We start from the raw sequence: 16,729 nt of genomic DNA, 5'->3' as shown, positions 1-16,729 counted from the left end.
GAAAGAGGCCTATTTGCTTGTTCTGGAGCTTTGGCCTGAGGACCAGGCTTCTTGTTTGGAAGGCAGCTGTACTAACCAGTATACCACCAATTTGGGCTTCTTGTTTAGCACACATATAGGGCTCTACTTAGGGGCTCTCAAGGCATGGAGGATGGTGGATGTCATCTTTTCATTCTCCCTCTGCTTTGCTTCAGCTCACTGGAATAAAAAATGTGTTCCTCCAGAAAGAGGGTTGTACCCTTGTCTGCCACCTGAATTTTAGTGGCTGCTGGCCAGAGGATATCTCTAGGTCACCTGGATCTGGTGATTAGAGGGGGCAACACTTTCAGGTCTCACAGGACTGTATATATTTGCATACTTTAATAGCTGTTGCCTCAGGTTCTGCTTTCCAATCTTCCTAAATCTAGGTGTTAACTGAATCCTTGCCTTTGGAATGGTGATAGATCTTGTTTTTAATACAAGTTTGTGTGCCCAATGCACAGTGAGGCCAAATAAACTGAAACGGACTTTGGAGCAGAGAAAGGTTTATCACAAGGCCATGCAAGGAGATGAGGTGGCGCATGCCCTGAAAAGCCTTGAGCTCCCCTAAGAGTTTTGGCAAAGCCTTTTTAAAGGCCAGGAGGGGGAGGTCACAGAGTATGTGATCAGCTTGTGCACAGTTCTCTGATTGGCTGATGGTGAGGCAGCAGGGTGGTGTCACAAGGGTTAACATTATCAGTCCTTAGGCTCCAGGAGGCCTGGGGCTACGTGCTCATGGTCATCAAGCAGTTCTTCCATTTGTGGGGGTGGGTTTCACATCTGCAAAACAACTCAGGAAATTTGCATCAAATACTATTATCTAGGTACTTCAGAGAGGAGCTAAAGCAGAAGATATGGGGGAAAGCCTGTCCCGGGAAGGCCCCATAGGGTCCTGCTTGGTTACATTTTCCCCCCTTTCTTTGATACTCCTCAATCTTGAGGAGAACGAGTTTTGAACAAGAAAAGGAATAAAGGTTCAGAAAGAGGTTAAGCATAAACTTGACAGAAGTACCCACAGGGTCCTGCTTGGTTACAATTACTCCGGCAGACACTGCTTTGAGAATGGCTGGTGGCTTCTGAGTCTGAAACAGCTACTCCATTTTTACTTCCAGATGAATTTCTCTCCTCAACGGCCAAAGCAGATGTCACCATTAGTGATTTAAATGCTTTTCTAGATATGAGAAGATGCAAGAATTTTGGTTCATAAAATCTTCTGAAAATATCTACCTGAAGGCCTGTTCTGCCAGTTCTTCCCAGAGCACAGAGGGCCTCATTCCTGATCTCCACCCTGAACTCCTTTCAGGGGATGTTGAAGGGCAGCAGCTGCAGTGGAGAGGTAGATGGTAAGTGTCAATTTTCAGTTGGCAGGGCCCCTTTATAGTCATAAATTTGACCATGGTTTTGGGGGCAATTCATGACCATTTCGTCCCATGGTGCTAGGAATGCTCATTCCCAGGTCTGGCGAAGATTTCATTGGTAGGCCACTCGATGTGCTATCACTGGACTAGGCCTTAGTGTCAAAAATCTCTGGACCTCCTGTCTTACTAGGCTCTTACGATCCAGGAAAATATTCCCTCTTGTTGCTTCTTCTCATATCTAGAGTTTCACTTTACAATCATTGATATCATATGGAACTTATATATTATTTTATCAGAGGCTCAGTCACACATTTGTTAATGTGAGAAACAACAAAGAAGGCAATATAGGTTATAAGTTGTGCAAATATCTCCTGGTTTTAGCCAGACTCAGGAGGGGATATGTTTATTTCTTCTTTCCTGCAGCCATTCACAGGTGGGCTGGGTCAGTATGTTCCCTGTGAGCTGTACAAAGGTATTCTAGTTCAACATTCAAGCATGGGAGCAGGGTTCCCTGAGATGGGCCATTTATGTATACTTTAAGCTATAACCAAATCATTTAGTGATGAACTTGTAGCAAAAGCAATAGAATACAAAGGTTAAAGTAAAAGAAACAGGTCTAATATGGAGTCGAATTTGTTCTTCCCTATTGCAATTCCTGACTGTCAATATCCATTCCACAATCTTCTGAGCAAAGGAGTGACGACTGCTCTTAGCTACTTCCCGCTGTACGGGGTTGAGGAAGGGTGATTGTGGAATGGAATTGATCAGCCTTGGGCAGGGAATATTAAACCTCTTTGTAAAAACACAGATTAAAAGCCAGTAATATTTCAGGAAAAAGAAAAATTGCAATCATATTCATCAGTTTACTCAGTCCTATATAATTAATCCTTTTACCAACAGTTTCATGAAATCAGAGTTTCCATTACACTTTTAAAATATCTTACCTAGTTCAGCAGTATGATTTAAAAGTTATCATAAACCTGTTTTTGTCCAAACATCCTTTCTATGACTCTTCTTGAAGATGTGGCAATTTTGCAAAACATCAGCTTAGCTTCTTATGAATGATAAAAGTAACATTTATTCATACTGTATAATCTGAGGAGGCTTATCACTCATTTGACAATGCTTTCCTTGTAATTTAGCATACCAACCAATTCTAATCAGTTTAATATTTTTTTTTCTGAGGTGCCTCAGGGGCCCTCTGAAGCATCCCAAAGCTAGCTGAAGTCAAAAGAACTGATTAGAATTTGATAGGAAGTTCATAAAAAATATCAAAAAGTTTTTATAAAAACATTTGGTCAGATAAAATATTTAAAAACAAATACAGATTAGTTAAAAGCAAGATAGTTCACACAATCTGTTATCAAATGCAACATTCTAAGTAAACTTGCTCTCTTAACAAAGAGGAACCAAGTAAGGTCCTGCACCAGTCTACTTTTAATAACAAAATCCATTTACCCAATTAAGTGTAATCTAATCTTGGCCTGACCATGCATGAAACTCCTTTTTTACTCAAAACATATATTCCACTTTCCTACTGTATAGTGAAATGTGTTAGAATTTTTAGTAGCTTTAATTACATATTTAAATTAGAATCCCCAACTCTTAAAAACCTTAATTTTTAGTGAAAACCAAGAGGCAAGTAATAGTTACCAAAATCTGGATAGACTATTTTATTTTATTTATTTTTTATTTTTTATTTATTTTTTTTTAATTTTTATTTATTTATTTATTTATGGCTGTGCTGGGTCCTCGTTTCTGTGCGAGGGCCCTCCCCAGCTGTAGCAAGCGGGGGCCACTCTTCATCGCGGTGCGCGGGCCTCTCACCATCGCAAGCTCTCCCGTTGCGGAGCACAGGCTGCAGACGCGCAGGCTCAGCAGTCGTGGCTCACGGGCCCAGCCGCTCCGCGGCATGTGGGATCCTCCCAGACCAGGGCTCGAACCCGTGTCCCCTGCATTGGCAGGCAGATTCTCAACCACTGCGCCACCAGGGAAGCCCTGGATAGACTATTTTAGATAATTTTCAGAACAGAATTATTCCTCTAGAGTTTACCTTAAAGCTCTTATCTCATTTATATCTACTTTAAAGTTTCATCATATCAAGTTATTTTTCTTGCTGACAAATTTGCAACAGATACAACAAGATTTCACTTAACTTCTATTAATCCTAGGTATAGTAAAATATTATACTTAATGTTGATGACTCTAAAGACATGTCTAATTAATTAGATCAACAAACTTAAACATTAATACCAGGTATTAATTTAATACTGAATATTTCCCAGTTCACATGAACCTGAGATTAATTTAGCTTAATTTCTCTTGTATTTAGAATTGTTTGATTTGTAAGCACTTACTTTTCTTTAAGCCAATTATAGAGCTCATTTACAAATTAACCTCAGCAATATTATCCAAAGACAAAGACACATACAAACACACAAGCAGAGAGACCTCATAGCTCCCATTTCAAAATTTCAGCCCTGAGTCAGGTACAGCAATGTAAAACCCATCAGTTTACAAAAGAGGTTGGATTAAAATTAAGTTTCTGGAAGATGGAACAAATCAAGCTCACTGTCTAGATGGCTAAATATTTGCAAAAAAAGACACTTAAGATTTTTATTTACCCTTGACAAGTCAATTTCTAAATTATCCTCTTTTCAAAATTTGCATTTTAAAAGGAAGGCAGAGAAGACCAGATAGGACATTTGCATCTCAAAGATACAGGCAAGTTTCTCCTTGGATAACTTTGTTTCCCCTTTGGTGGTCTCTGAGGAGTCAAAGCCATTGCCATCATCTGGGCCTTTTGCATATTTCTCTGGGTGCATTCAGCCTTTTTAACCATATCTGTATTATTGAAAACCAAATAAGCCAATTGGAACAAATCATTCATTGGTATCTGAGGACCAGTAGTTTCTTTCTGATTTTTGCGCCTGATGTCTGGGGCAGACTGGGCTATGAAATGCATGGTCAAAAGGGCCTGTTCCTTGGGGGAGGGAGGATCCACATTCGTATACTTCCTAAAAGCCTCCCTTAGTCTCCCTTGGAAGAAAGTCTCCTGTCCCTGTTAGACCTCTTTCACATTTTTATAAGTAATAGGTTATACTGTAAGTTTCTTCACACTCTTATGAAGCTTATGAATTAAAGTTTGGCTGAGGGAACATTCCAGGCAGTTAAGAATGTTATTCCTGCATCCCCTTTTTCTTCAGTTCCAAGCAACACAGATTGATTAGATAAGCTCCAGAGAGCCCAGGTAGATCATTTATGTCTCAAAGGCACAGGAAGAGAAATGCAAATTCCTCTTCTAACTAAAACAAAACCCAGCCTTCTCAGGCTATTTTCCCGGAACTTTCTTTTTCCTAGTCCCCAAATATCCACCTCAGTTTAAACAAACAAATACAATAATACATATCATCCGCTCACATTTGCATGCCCCTTTTTCAGCAAAACCAGGAAGAGAAAAAGGGATTTGGACTCAGGTACTGAGATACTCATTCACATACACATACATACCCTCAAGATAAAAGCAATTGCAAGAGACCCACTTTGATATAATAGCCAAGCCATTAGGGGCCTTTGCTCTCCAGATCTCCGGGAGTATTGAGGCATTTTCTTTCTTTTAGGGAGCATAGATAAAGATCTCTTAGTTTTGCAGAAGTACCCCAGGAGACTATAAGATGGAACAGAGCTCTAATCATCCATACTTAATTATTCATGGTCAGTGTTGTCAAATATCAAGCAAACAGCAATTCAAATTGGTCTCTCAGGGTCACAGTTCCCCCTAGCCCCCAAAAGGAAGAAAATCCTAATCAACACTCTACCGCAGGCGAAACCAAAGCAATAGGGAAGGGTGCTCTGGTTTTGTCACACACAAGCCCCACTATTCACCAAAGACGTCTCAACTGGCCAATGAAAGTACTAACACACATACAAACAACAAATACATGGTCCTACAAACAATGAATCAAACGAGGCGTAGCCCAGAAATTCCACCTCCATTCCCAGATGGAGGGTCCAGAGTGGCCTGGCTCCCAAAAAAGAATGGACCATGAGTGGCTCATGCCAAAATGATACACACAAAAACACAAACAAAAACTAAGCTATGGTCACACAGACAGAAAATCAGAAGAGGTGTAGTCCAGAATTCCCCTTTCATTCCAAAACGGAAGCCTCCACCAAGCCCAGCTCTCGCAAATGAACCAGTTCCCAAATCAGGTAGAGTTCAACAACAATTCCCCTCTGCAACAGGGTACCTCAACCAAACAAATTGGCTTGTCCCATAAAGGAAAAGCCCAAATTGAAGGAATATGTTCCTGGTGTGCACACTGGAGCAACTTACCCTCAAGTGGCTCACTTTCCACAAGGGAAGCAGCCCAAACAGAGTGGAGAGAATTCCCAGCCTGCATAAGCTGAAGCGACTCACCCATTGACACTGAATGTGGACCTCAGCTCTGGACGTTTCTTGGCTCCAAACAACCTCATGCCATGGGTGGCCAGCACCTGTTGGGGACAGTCCCTCTGAGACCCCCAGAGCAAAATGGGCTCCAGCAGCCACTGACAGCTCAGGGAAGGGGCTTCCCCAGGCCAGGGTCGACCTGCCACAGTTGTGGACACCTAGGCTGGCTTCGCCAAAATTGTTAATGCAAGTTCATGTGCCTGATGCACAGTGAGGCCAAACAAATTGAAACATCGGAGTTTGGAGCAGAGAAAGGTTTATTGCAAGGCCATGCAAGGAGATGAGGTGGCTCATGCCCTGAAAAGCCTTGAGCTCCCCTAAGGGTTTTGGCAAAGCATTTTTAAAGGCCAGGAAGGGGGTGGGTCATAGGATACATGATCAGCTTGTGCACAATTCTCTGATTGGCTGATGGTGAGGCAGGAGGGTGGTGTCACAGGGGTTAACATTATCAGCTCTTAGGCTCCAAGAGGCCTGGGGCTATGTGCTCATGGTCATCAAGTAGTTCTTCCATTTTGGGGAGGTTCACATCTGCAAAACAACTCAGGAAATTTGCATCAAATACTATGTAGGTACTTCAGAGAGGAGCTAAAGCAGAGGATATGCAGGAAGGCCTGTCCCAGGAAGGCCCTATATGGTCCTGCTTGGTTACGTTGTCATACCCACAACTACTAGGAGATATTAAAAGTAAAATAAGTTTCTTGGACAATCACAAAGGTTTGAGAGACAACCAAGAGCTAGGGCAAGTTTGAATAATGTTTCATCATTTACACAAGGTCACTCTTTCAAGACTAGGAGTGGTGGCTGTTTTATCCAATGCATAGAAATCAACACAGAATGTCAAGAAAAATGGAGAAACAGAGGAATTTGGTCCAAACAAAAGAACAAGATAAGATCTCAGAAAAATACATTAATGAAACTGAGAGAAGAGATTTAATTAATGAACATTTAAAAATAATGGTCATAAGGATGCTCACTGATAACTTTAAATTCTCCACTTGAGAATGTGATAAATGGAATGTTGTCTGCCATAGTAAACAAAGGATGTCACAGTCATCAGCGATTGCAGCCACTTCTAATGGTGAGCTGGTGAGCCCTAAGGGAACTCAGGAAGGAAAAGAATACCTGTCATTTAGCAGCCATCATACTGTAACCACGTCCTAAGGTGAGCCCTGAGAAAACTCAGGATGTGAAAACACAGGATATTGGCCCCAGATAGCTGAGGTGCATATCAAAGGAATGATTTCAGTGAGCCCAAAATCTTGCATCTTCCCATACATCCTCCCTTTGGTATTTAGCATACCAAAAGGTGCTAAATTACTTAACTTGGGATATCTGGTTTTCTTTAATTAACAGTAATTTTTGATGTTCCTACTACCTACCCTTTGTTGCAAAACTCCTATATATCCTAGCTCCCCCACCCCGCCTCCTTGGAGCTGTTCTCTCAGGGTTACTTGATATGCTGCCTCCTGGGCTTGAAGCCCTAAAAATTCCTGCTGATTAAAACATTACCCTCAACTTTTAGATTGTGAATAATGTTTTAGTCAGCAAATGTAATGCAGTGGGAAGAAATGGATCTTTTCAATAAATGATCCTAGATCAATTAGAAATCCGTACGGAAAATTGAATACTGACATTATTCAGAAAAAAGTAGTTTGAGATGAATCATAGCCCTAAGTTTGAAAGGTAAATTATACAGCTTTTAGAAAATAATATAGAAGAATGCCTTCACAGATTTTGAGAGAGACAATATATTCTTAAATTAGAACAGAAAGTACTAACTATAAAGGAAAAGATTGATAAATTAGACTTGATTAAAATTAAGACCCTTTCATCAAATGAGTCTCTTAAAATATCAAAAAGAAAGTCACAGAGCATGAGAAGATATTTGTAATACATATATATGACAAAGACGTCACATTCTTAATATATATAAAATTCCTACAAGTAAATTAAACAAATAAAAGTAAAAAAGACAGCCATAGAAAAATGGGTAAGAGATTTGAACAAACACTTCACAAAAGAGGATATCAATATAGCCATTAAGCATATAAAAAGATAATCAACTTCATTAGTCATCAGGGAGATGCAAATTAAAACCACAATGAAATACTACAACAAACCCACCTGAAATACTAAAATTCAAATGATTAGTGACACTAGGTGCTGGTGACAATACTGAGAGACAAATAATCTCCTTCATTCATGTACAAAGTATAAATTAGCATATTCCTTTGGTTAAATAATTCCACATCTACAGTATTGTATATAGAATGTATAGAATTGTGTATATTTGTGTACCAAAAGATATATACAAGAATGTTTAGGGCTGCTGGGTCTGACATGGCCTGGTTTGTGGAGGCTCCACTTCTTTCTTTCTTTATCGTGGGTGTCTTCGAGTGTGTGTGCCCTCCACTACTTGGTGGGGAGGGGGGAGGGGGAGGGCGTGGGGGAAGGAGGAGTTGGAACCGGGGTCAAAACACTGCATGACTCGTAGATAAGGGAATGCCAAGCTGTTTTCACAGCCCCCGTACCTGAGAAGCCGTTGTTCCCCAGGATGGGGCATCTGGTGCCAAAAAGATGGCAGATGGGGAACTGAATGTGGACAGTCTTATCACCAGACTGCTAGAGGTGTAAGGATGTTGTCCAGGAATTTTGTGCAGATGACTGAAGCAGAAGTTCAGGGCTTATGTATCAAATCTCGGGAGAACTTTCTCAGCCAGCCTATTATTTTGGAATTGGAAGGGCCACTGAAAATTTGTGGAGGTATTCATGGACAGTATACAGATTTGCTGTGAATATTTGAATACAGATGCTTTCCCCCAGAAGCCAACTATCTTTTCTTAGGAGATTATGTGGACAGAGGAAAGCAGTCTTTGGAAACCATTTGTTTGCTATTGGCTTATAAAATCAAATATCCAGGGAATTTCTTTCTCTTAAGAGGAAAACATGACTGTGCTAGAGTCAATTGCATTTATGGATTCTATGATTAATGCAAAAGAAGGTTTAATATTAAATTATGGAAGACCTTAACTGATTGTTTCAACTGTCTGCCTACAGCTGCCATTGTGGATGAGAAGATTTTCTGTTGTCATGGAGGACTGTTACCAGGCCTGCAATCTATTGAGCAGATTTGGAGAATTATGAGACCTACTGAAGTCCCTGACACAGGTCAGGTTTTCTCTGTGGTTTGTTGTGGTCTGACCCAGACAAGGAAGTGCAAGTTTGGGAAGAAAATGGTCGTGGTGTTTCCTTCACTTTTGGAGCTGTTGTCACTGGTAAATTTCTGAATCGTCATGATTTAGACTTGATTTGTCAAGCTCATCAGGTGGTGGAAAATGGACATGAAATCTTTGCTAAGTGATAATTGGTAACCATATTTTCAGCCCCAAATTACTTTGGCAAGTTTGATAATGCTGGTGGAATGATGAGTGTGGATGAAATTTTGATGTGTTCATTTCAGATATTGAAGTCATCTGAAAAGAAAGCTAAGAACCAATATGGTGGACTGAGTTCAGGACATCCTGTCACTCCACCTTGAACAGCTAATCCATTGAAGAAAAGGTGAAGAAAGGAACTCTGTAAAGAAAGCATCAGATTTGTTAAGGACATACTTCATAATATATAAGTGTGCACTGTAAAACCATCAAACCATTTGACACCCTTTATGATCATCCACCAGGGGGCAGAAAATGGAAGCAAACGGAACTACAACCCTGCAGCCTGCAGAAAGGAGACCACAAACACAGTAAGTTAGACAAAATGAGATGACAGAGAAATATGTTGCAGACGAAGGAGCATGGTAAAAATCCACAAGACCAAATAAATGAAGAGGAAATAGGCAATCTACCTGAAAAAGAATTTACAGTAATGATACTAAAGATGACCTAAGATCTCAGAAATAGAATAGAGGCACAGATTGAGAAGATACATGAAATGTTTAACAAGGGCCTAGAAGAAATAAAGAACAAACAATCAGTGATGAACAACACAATAACTGAAATGATAAATACACTAGAAGGAACAAATAGCAGAATAATTGCGGCAGAAGAATGGATAAGTGAGCTGGAAGATAGAATGGTGGATATAGCTGCAATGGAGCAGAACAAAGAAAAAGAGAATGAAAGACATGAGGACAGTCTCAGAGACTTCTGGGACAACATTAAATGCAAAAACATTCGAATTATAAGGGTCCGAGAAGAAGAAGAGAAAGAGAAAGTGTCTGAGAAAATATTTGAAGAGATTATAGTTGAAAACTTCCCTAACATGGGGAAGAAAATCATCACCCAGTTCCAGGAAGTACAGAGAATACCATGCAGGATAAACCCAAGGAGATACACTCTGAGACACATATTAATAAAACTAACAAAAATTAAATACAAAGAAAATGTATTAAAAGCAGCAAGAGGAAAGCAACAAATAATATACAATGAAATACCCATAAGCTTATCAGCTTATTTTTCAGCAGAAACTCTGCAAGCCAGAAGGGAGTGCCAGAATATACTTAAAGTCATGAAAGGGAAAAAAACTAAAACCAAGAATACTCTACCCAACAAGGATCTCATTCAGATTCAACGGAGAAATCAAAAGCTTAACAGACAAGCAAAACCTAAGAGAATTCAGCGCCACCAAACCAACTTTCAACAAACGCTAAAGGAACTTCTCTAGGCGGGAAACACAAGAGAAGAAAAACACCTACAAAAACAAACCCAAAACAATTAAGAAAATGATAATAGGAACATAAATATCAATAATTATCTTAAATGTAAATGGATTAAATGCTCCAACCAAATGACACAGACTGGCTGAATGGATACAAAAACAAGACCTGTATATATGCTGTCTAAAAGACACCCACTTCAGAGCTCGGGACACATACAGACTGTAAGTGAGGGGATGGAAAGAGATATTCCATGCAAATGGAAATCAAAAGAAAGCTGGAGTAGCAATACTCATAATCAAGGAATCAATACAAGAAGAAGATATAAAAATTATAAATATTTATGCACCAAAGATACATAAGGCAAATGCTAACAACCATAAAAGGGGAAATCAATAGTAACACAGTAATATTGGGGGACTTTAACACTCCACTTACACCAATGGATAGATCATCCAGACAGAAAATTAATAAAGAAACACAGGCCTTAAATGATACATTAGACAAGATAGAATTAATTGATATTTATAGGACATTCTATCCAAAAGCAGCAGAATACACTTTCTTCTCAAATACACACGGAAAATACTCCAGGACAGATCACATCTTGGGTCACAAATCAAGTCTCGGTAAATTAAATGAAACTTAAATCATAGCAAGCATCTTTCCGACCACAACGCTATGAGATTAGAAATCAATTACAGGAAAAAAAATGTAAAAAGCACAAACACATGGAGGCTAAACAGTATGCTGCTAATTAACCAAGAGATCACTGAACAAATCAAAAAGGAAATCAAAAAATACCTGGAAACAAATGACAATGAAAACACCATGACCAAAAACCTATGGGATGCAACAAAAGCAGGTCTAAGAAGGTAGTTAATAGCAATATGATACTGCTTCAAGAAATAAGAAAAATCTCAAATAAACAACCTAACCATACACCTAAAGCAAATGGTGAAAGAACAACAACAACAAAATAACCTAGTAAAGGAAAGAAAACATAAAGATCAGAGCAGAAATAAATGAAATAGAAATGAAGAAAACAATAGCAAAGATCAATGAAACTAAAAGCTCGCTCTTTGAGAAGAAAAACAAATTGATCAACCTTCAACCAGACTCATCAAGAAAAAAAGAGAGAGAACTCAAGTCAGCAAAATTAGAAATTAAAACGAAGTTACAACTGACATTGCAGAAATACAAAGGATCATAAGAGACTAATACAAGCAACTTAAGTCAATAAAATGGCCAAACTGGAAGAAATGGACAAATTCTTTGAAAAGTACATCCTTCCAATACTGAACCAGGAAGAAATAGAAAATATGAACAGACCAATCACAAGTAATGAAATTGAAACTGTGATTAAAAATCTTCCAACAAACAAAAGTCCAGGTCCAGATGGCTTCACAGGAGAATTCTATCAAACATTTAGGGAAGGGCTGACACCTACACTTCTCAAACTCTTCCAAAAAATTGCAGAAGAAGGAACACTCCCAAGCTCATTCTATGAGGCCACCATCACCCTGATTCCAAAACCAGACAGAGATATCACAAAAAAGAAAATTCCAAGCCAATATCACTGATGAACATAGACACAAAACTCATGAACAAAATACTAGCAAACAGAACCCAACAACACATGAAAAGGATCATACATCATGATCAAGTGGAATTTATCCCAGGGATTCAAGGATTCTTCAATATACGCAAATCAATCAATGTGATACACCATATTAACAAATTAAAGAATAAAAACCATATGATCATCTCAATAGATGCAGAAAAAGCTTTTGACAAAATTCAACCCCCATTTCTGACAAAAACCCTCTAGAAAGTGGGCACATAGGGAACATATCTCAACATAATAAAGCCCATATACGACAAACACACAGCAAACACCATTCTCAATGGTGAAAAACTAAAAGCATTTCCTCTAAGATCAGGAAAAAGACAAGACTGTTGACTCCCACCACTATTATTCAAAATGGCTTTGGAAGTCCTAGCCACAGCAATCAGAGAAGAAAATTAAATAAAAGGAATCCAAATTGGAAAAGAAGAAATAAAGCTGTCATTGTTTGCAGATGACATGATACTATACATAAAAAATCCTAAAGATGCCACCAGAAAACTACTAGACCTAATCATTGAATTTAGTAAAGTTACAAGACACAAAATTAATACACAAAAATCTCTTGCATTCCTATACACTAATGATGAAAGATCAGAAAGAGAAATTAAGGAAACAATCCCATTTACCATTGCAAGAAAAAGAATAAAATACCTGGGAATAAACCTACCTAAGGGGGCAAAAGACCTCTATGCAGAAAACTATAAGATACTAAGGAAAGAAATTAAAGATGACACAAACAGAGATATATCATGTTCTTGGATTGGAAGAATCAATATTGTGAAAATGACTATACTACCCAAAGCAATCTACAGATTCATTGCAATCCCTGTCAAATTACCAATGGCATTTTTCACAGAAGTAGAACAAAAATTTTACAATTTGTACAGAAACACAAAAGACCCTGAATAGCCAAAGCAATCTTGAGAAAGAAAAATGGAGCTGGAGGAATCAGGCTTCCTGACTTAAGACTATACTACAAAGCTACAGTAATCAAGACAGTTTGGTACTGGCACAAAAACAGAAACATAGATCAATGGAACAGGATAGAAAGGCCAGAGGTAAACCCACGCACATATGGTCACCTTATCTTTGATAAAAGAGGCAAGCATATACAGTGGAGAAAAGACAGTCTCTTCAATAGGTGGTTGTGGCAAAACTGGACAGCTACATGTAAAAGAATGAAATTAGAACACTCCCTAACACCATACACAAAAATAAACTCAAAATGGATTTAAGACCCAAATGTAAGTCCAGACACTATAAAACTCTTAGAGGACAACATAGGTAGATCATTCTTTGACATAAATCCATCAAGATCTTTTTTGACCCACCTCCTAGAGTAATGAAAATAAAAACAAAAATAAACAAATGGAACCTAATTACACTTAAAACCTTTTGCACAGCCAAGGAAACCATAAACAAGGTAAAAAAGCAACCCTCAGAATAGGAGAAAATATTTGCAAATGAAGCAACTGACAAGGAATTAATCTCCAAAATATACAAACAGCTTGTGCAGCTCAATATTAAAAAAACAAACAACCTAATGAAAAAATGGGCAGAAGACCTAAATAGACATTTCCCCAAAGAAGACATACAGATGGCCAACAAACACATGAAAGGATGCTCAACATCACTAATCATTAGAGAAATGTAAATCAAAACTACAATGAGGTATCACCTCACACCGGTCAGAATGGCCATCAACAAAAAATCTAGAAACAATAAATGCTGGAGAGGGTGTGGAGAAAAGGGAACCCTCTGCCACTGTAGGTGGGAATGTAAATTGATACAGTCACTATGGAGAACAGTATGGAGGTTCCTTAAAAAACTGAAAGTAAGCTGTCATATGACCCAGCAATCCCACTCCTAGGCATATACCCAAAGAAAACCATACTTCGAAAAGATATATGCACCCTAGTGTTCTTTGCAATGTTATTTACAATAGCCAGGACTTGGAGGCAGCGTAAATGTCCATCATCAGAGGAATCAATAATGATATGGTACATATACAAAATCGAATATTACTCAGTCATAAAAAGGAAAGAAACTGTGTCTTTTGCAGAGATGTGGATGCACCTAGAGACAGTCATACAGAGTGAAGTCAGAAAGAGAAAAAGAAATATTGTATATTAACACATATATGTGCAATCTGGAAAATGCTATAGATGATCTTATTTGCATAGCAGAAATAGAGACACAGACATAGTGAACAAACGTATGGATACCAAGATGGAAAGGGGGTGGGTGGGATGAATTTGGAGATTAGGATTGACATATATACACTACTGTGTATAAAATAGATAACTAATGAGAGCCTACCATATAGCACAGGGAACTCTACTCAGTGCTCTGTGTTGACCTAAGTGGGAAGGAAATCTAGAAAAGAGGGGATATATGTATAGGTATAGCTGATTCACTTTGCTGTACAGCAGAAACTGACACAGCAGTGTAAAACAACTATACTTCCTCTGCCCCTCCTTTTTACTAATCTCCCACTTTGTCAAAGAAAACCACTTTCCTGATTTCTAGCCTCATTTTTTTTAATGGATTGTGAGTTTTACGTACATAGAAGCATGCAGTATGTACTCTTTTGTGTTTGCCTTCTTTTGCTTAATATTATGCTTGTGAGATTCATCCACACTTTTGAATATAGCTTTAGTTCTTCATTTTCATTTCTATAGAGTATTTCTTTTTTTAACAGTAATGCAATGTATTAATTTATTTGAATGGCTTTGAGTATTTTGTTATTATGAAAAATGTCTTTATGAACATTCTTTTTTTTCCTTTGGAATATGGTTGCTTTACAATTTATTTAATGAAATAAATTTTGTTAAACACATTAGCCAAACAGGGGATGAATGCAAATGTACACTTATCTGATTATTTCCTAAAATTCCTACATCTTTTTAAATTTTTTTCTTCCAGTTTTGCTAATATAATTGACATACAGCTCTGTGTAAGTTCAAGTTCTACAGAATAAAGATTTGAAAAATTTTATTTCATGATATGTATAGTTGTCTTATGAGAGTATTTAAAAGGTGAAAATACATTAAACTAAGAAATCATGATTTATGCACTTTTTTCTGAAAGCATGTTGTACTTAAATGAAATAATCATTTTCAAATATATAATACATGGAGTCAGGATAATAGTTTTCTTGTTGGAAGGGAGAACAAATGGTGCTTCTGGGATGCTTAGCAGTGTTCTGTTTCCTTATTTAGGTGCTTGTTACATAGGTATGTTCAGTTTATGGAAATTTATTGTGTTTTAAGCATTAAAAACAATTACAATTATATTATATAATACAGACCACATTCTCTACCTACAGTAGCTATCAGTTACAAAGCAGCCATTACTTTCCTTAGGATACTAAAAAATATCCATTACTAAATAATTCAGGTTTAAGAAAATATCATAATGGAAATTATAAAATACATAGAACTAAATTGTCCCTCAGAATTCACAAAGATAACCATCCCTCACATGTGTTTCTTACAAATTTACAGTACCTTTGTGGTTATAAAAGTCTCTAGTGTAGAATTTAAAGTTGTCTCAGATGGGTAGTGCCCCCATCAGAATAAAATGCAAAGCTTTCAGGAATAACACATTTTTACTCAAGGTCACACAGAATTTCCAAAAATAAAATTCCAAAGAAAATATGTAACTCATATTTCAAAATATCAAAACAAACGAATAAATGAGGTACCATAAGTGAGAGCCAGCTGGAAAAAAAAAGGTTAACAGACATAACAGTAATGATTTTAGATTTAGTATTGACTAGGTCAGAATATAAAAAGTATTATTAAAATATTAAATAGATAAAAGGAAAACTTGAAAATATGACTGAGGAATGACCAAACTAAGTTGAAAAGGAACAAAACACAATATCTAGAAATAAAAAATATAAACACTGAAATTTAAAATTTAGCCAGTGGATTAAACAACATTTTAGGCACATATAAAGGAGAATTAGTGAACTGAAAAATACTTCCTAAGAAATTATCTCAAATGAAATCCACAGATACAAAAAGTGGAAAATATAAAAGCGAAGTGAAAAGACATGGGGAATAGAGTGAGACAGTCTAACATAGATCTAATCCAAATTCTAGAAGGAGACTAAAGTGAGAATGGGAAAAGTGAAATATTCAATATATAAAAATATAATGGCTGAGAATTTTTCATAACTGTTGAAGAATAAAAATCCTTAGATCAATGAAGCCCCAGAAACCGTAACAAAAGTATACAAAAATTATAAACCACTTTATGCCTAAATATTTAAAAAACCTAGATGGTAGAAAAATAAAATTTTCTAAAACCGACTTATGAGGAAACATACAGCCTAATTAGTCTTACAGAGATGACAAATTGAATCAGGGATTTAAAATCTGTCTGTTAGAAAAACAGTACATCCAGGTGGATTTGCAGGTGGTATGTTTGTTAACTGAAATATTATATTCAGTGAAAATGAATGAACTAGATTTACATGCAACAATATAGATGAATTTTACAAACACTGCTTTGAATAAATGAAGCAAGTTGGGAAAATATGTATGATATCATTCCATTTACATGAAGTACAAAAGCTGGCAAAACTAAATAACATGTTGTTCAAG

General features: G+C 37.4%; 1 pseudogene; it reads left to right on the top strand.

Annotated features, from left to right (window-relative positions):
* The first annotated feature begins 8,406 nt into the window (after window positions 1–8,406).
* On the top strand, window positions 8,407–9,367 carry LOC137756971 (serine/threonine-protein phosphatase PP1-beta catalytic subunit pseudogene; annotated as a pseudogene).
* Window positions 9,368–16,729: the final 7,362 nt, after the last annotated feature.

Source organism: Eschrichtius robustus, chromosome X (genome assembly GCF_028021215.1).
Source record: "Eschrichtius robustus isolate mEscRob2 chromosome X, mEscRob2.pri, whole genome shotgun sequence".
In the NCBI taxonomy this organism is placed as follows: domain Eukaryota; kingdom Metazoa; phylum Chordata; class Mammalia; order Artiodactyla; family Eschrichtiidae; genus Eschrichtius; species Eschrichtius robustus.
The sequence above is the reverse complement of the archived record's forward strand: the minus strand, read 5'-3'. Positions and strand labels throughout refer to the sequence as shown.